The sequence below is a fragment of the Antrostomus carolinensis genome, unplaced genomic scaffold, assembly GCF_000700745.2.
Source record: "Antrostomus carolinensis isolate BGI_N321 unplaced genomic scaffold, ASM70074v2 scaffold15092, whole genome shotgun sequence".
NCBI classification, from domain to species: Eukaryota; Metazoa; Chordata; class Aves; order Caprimulgiformes; family Caprimulgidae; genus Antrostomus; species Antrostomus carolinensis.
Window position 1 is genome coordinate 28315 of NW_010299102.1, and position 4230 is coordinate 32544.

Consider the following 4230-nt stretch of genomic DNA (forward strand, 5'->3'; position numbering starts at 1 on the left):
AGAAGGAATAGGTGATTTATTGCAGTTTAACACTCACTGAAGAACATTATATTAAAAAAAACCCCAAACTAGTTATGCTTATTATTTTCCTTTCTAGTTGTGAATTCTTAAAGCAGAAAGCATCTGGACACATGTATGCACATGCACATAATGATCGTTGCTGCATACCATGTGGCTCATGTAGAAAGACACCTGGGTCAAAGCAAGCTTCATTTATTACCATTTCTTGTAAATAACCAGAGGTTTAAAGTCCTCTAAAATGACTTGTAAATAAGCCATTTCTCAGGGAAACTACCATATGTGGCAGGTGAGAGCACAGGGGGGAAGAAAAAGATGATAAATCTTTTTGTTGCCTGACTGATGGTTCAGTGCATCTGTGGTGGTATTAGTGCCCCAATTTGTGTGTGGAGCCACAAAGTCTTGCAGAATATAAGCAGGAGAGTTTCTTTTCATCATTTTCTCTTGCTTATCCTCATGTATTTTTGGGACCACAAGATAGGCTATGTCCTTGAACTCTGCTCACTCTGGAGGAGTTTATTCTCTGTCTCCTGATGTGGTCTCTTACACCTCACTAACAGTAACAGGCACCCTCTGAGTGTGGTTTAGGTTGGGTTGGAGCTCAGGGGTGGTCTGGGCTGTCTGCCGTGGTTGTTCAAGGAGCCTACACTTCACTAAAGGATCTAAAGTTAAGTGAGATTATTTTGGGCATAAATGTAATGCCTAAAGGGGCAGCCCATCTTACACTGAGAAATATAAAACAAGATACAGACTCATATGTTCCAAAGACAAATTTGATACATCACTGAATGATGAATTCAAGGAAATTAAAATGAGAGCTCAGATTATATTTTTTAATTCAGGCTACTGGGCAAATGTGGTATGACATTTTTACTTTAATTTACAATTTTAAGAAAATTGAAAATTTTTTGTAAATTAATTGTAAATTCTAGGAACAGAATAAGACCATCTGTCCAACAGATTTATTATTTGATTGATCTTTTTCCCACTTCATTGTTCTTTTTTTTTGTTTTAACTTAACAACTTCCTTCTATTTCTTCCTTCAGAGACAATTTAGGTGTCTCTTGAAATTTATGTTCATTGCTTCAATAGCTTTCCCTCACAACTTATTCCCTGTGGTTTCAGTACACCATGGTTCTGAGCAGCTTCCTCATTTGCTCCTTTTCCCTAGTTTTTAACTTATTTTTCATTCTTTCTAACCACTCTTCTGGTTACAGTGATTTATTATTTCTCTAGTAATTAATAGGAACAATACCATAATTAAATATATGTATCAAATGTATTTCCTTGATGATGTCTTAAAATTACAATGAATTTGAATACTGTGCGGGTCAAAAAATTACATCATTTATGTATTTGCAGGTGAACAGTAAATGATAGCATTAATTGCATTAATATAACTTGTGATCATAAAAATCAACATTATTACATCAGCACTCAGGTTCTAACTTGAATTTCTGAGATCAGAGGTAGCTCTTGCACATAGCCAAAACCTAAATAGCCTCCTTACATTTTACATATCATGGCGCATCTGTAATTCAGCCGTTCCTGGCTTTGTTGCCCAGCTCCATGCTTTCTCCAAGGTAATATTATCGATCGACAGTTCTATTCAACACTTTTGGCAGAGAGGAAAACTTGTCAAGTCTGTTGAGGATTCCCCTGATGTAAGAGTTTTCTTGGAGGTACTATCAGAAAAGTCACTCCAGCTCTTAGACTGTACATCTACAAGTGGTGCACATTTGTCTTCATCTTGATACTCGTTTGAATTTTCTGTCAATAGCAGCTTGGTTTAATCTGAAAATCATGCTTACATTAATTTATTAGGTTTTGGATTAAAGAAAAAAAAAAGTTCTGATGCTTGGTATACTTAAAACAAAAAGCAAATGAACAGCAACAGCAAGACATGTTGTGAATGGAATTGTTGGCCCAGTGCTGTAGTTGACCCAATACAGTTCAGATGAAATAGCTGTGATACATTTTAGTGATTTCTTTCACATGAGTTTTCCTTCTGAACCAAAAAACCCCTAGAATTGGAAACAGTTGAACAACAGGTTCTGCTATTGGAGATTATGGAACAAGGATGGACATAAGGAAACCCATAACTTAAATATTCAGGATGTTGGAAGAAACTCTTTGGTTAGGTGTTGGCATCTATTTTATTAGCCATTTCTGGAAAATGGGTCAGATACCTTTTTTATCTTTGCACCTAAAAGGTATTTCAAACAATGAATTCAATGAAAGGAAATCAGTCATTTTTTGATTTTTTTCACCCCATACCCAGTTGTTTTTTTCCAGATTTTTTAACCTGAAGCTAAATACCAAACACCGTTCAATATGATAGCTGGACAAAGCATATACATGAGTTCTTTACTGAAAACCAACAAATGTACTTCCAAGTGCATCACACATTGTTTCTACCTCCAGTGAACTACTGAATGCACATGCCCAACTTAGCTATTTTTTGTGGACTTCACAGTCACCTGCAGCATGGTCATATAAATCATGTGCTGTCTCACTTCCATTGGCTTCCAAAATACAAGGAGGCCTTTTTTTTTTTTTGAGAACACTTATTGTTAACTCATGTGAGATGAGCGTGATAAACTCACCTTTGCCATGGTCTCTTACCTTGTGAATCAGTGGGTGATAGTTTTGCCAATCAAATAAGCAAGGGCGATTCAGTTTTCTGTGCAGTCTCCAGGTGAGATCAGTTCATGCCCCTTCCAGTGGGATGGGAGGTCTGTTTGTTTTTTAAGGGAAAACGTGACCAAGATTTTTTAAAAAATGAGCATATAGAATTAAGGTTCTCACTGGGAAACCTACTCTGAACATAGATTACTCTTGATGGACTCACAGCCCAGCTGGAAACAGGGACAATTATTTAGGTGCCTAGCAGTGGACTACCTATAGTCAGTCACTTTTGACATCTTGGCATTCTTTTTTTATTTTTAACCCCTATAGAAAAAACTGGCTGTTAGCAATTCATCAAAAACAGCTGCAGTCAAACAAGCCCCTCTATTCCTGTGCATGTTTTTCATGTATCAACTGGAATTTATGTTTAACTTGCAAAAATAATGCCAGTAAGCAAGTCTTGGAATAAATGAAGAGTGATCTTGTAAATACATGCTCTGATTCTCAGAGTTCCTCAAGGAAAATGTTCATGTCTTGAATAACGAAGGAAGCACAATCAGATTCAGCGAGAAAGCAAGAAATAGTTTTTAAAACTTCTTGATTCACATGACATTTGTACATATCTGTATTGAGTCTTCCTGTTTTCCATAACAATAACTTTTCAGACAGGGAAAATTGTCCTAACAAAATAAAACACTGTTAAATCTTAGCATTGTAGACTCTGTTCCTGCAAAGACGACTTGAGGAGGCTTTTTGATCCACTTCACTGAAGTGTTTGATGCATAGTTATCTCTGTGCTTTTAGGGGATTTTGGCAGATTTATTTCTTAATTGCAAAGTGCTTTTTAATTTAAAACTGCTCAGCAGTTTCCTGCCTTTTAGGCAAAATGGCATAATCTTATGCAATGGATTAAATTGTGTAGATAAAGCCTCAGCATCTCCTGGTAAAAGGCGCCTTTTCAGCATGTTGTACCCACTGTATCCCAAACACAGACTGGGCTGGAAAAGTGAAAAATAACATGAATAAAGTAATTAGGTCATAACTCTCATGCCCTAAAGTTTAATTCTCAGTCCAGGTGCTACTTTTCCATAAACAAATTACTTTCCTGGTAAGTGATATTTTGTTATACTGGATTTTATTGGCCAGGCCAATTTGCTTTTATTTGTCTTTTTTGCAGTTTCTTTAGAAAACAAATTGGGACCTTCTTGGCTAAGGTCAGAGCACGTCTTCAGAGGAGCTCCTTGGCTAAGCTTAGGCTACCTTGTCCAATATGCAGAACAAAATAAACTATAATTATACTAAACTACAGAATCTGCTGCTGGCCACCTGTATGAATTTAATTTGTTCTGTTTTGCTGTACTGTATCCATATGGCAGGAAGCAATCTCAATCTTTTCTCATCTACAATGTGTTCCTGCTTTCTCTCTCTTTTTTTTTTTTCCTTTTCTTTTTTCTGTTTTTGAAAGAAAGAATTGTTCAATGTTTATGGTGGTTGAGAGAGGTAGATTCATGTTCTGGAGCTGATGTGCCACATGAAAAACACTTTGGCAGCAGCAACTGTTCCCTTTTTATATCAAGGGGAAAG

General features: G+C 36.4%; 1 protein-coding gene across 1 annotated transcript in view; it reads left to right on the plus strand.

Moving 5' to 3' along the window:
- The window catches only part of VCAN (versican), a 36004-nt gene that overhangs the window by 18839 nt on the left and 12935 nt on the right, over positions 1–4230 (plus strand). The window lies entirely within an intron of this gene.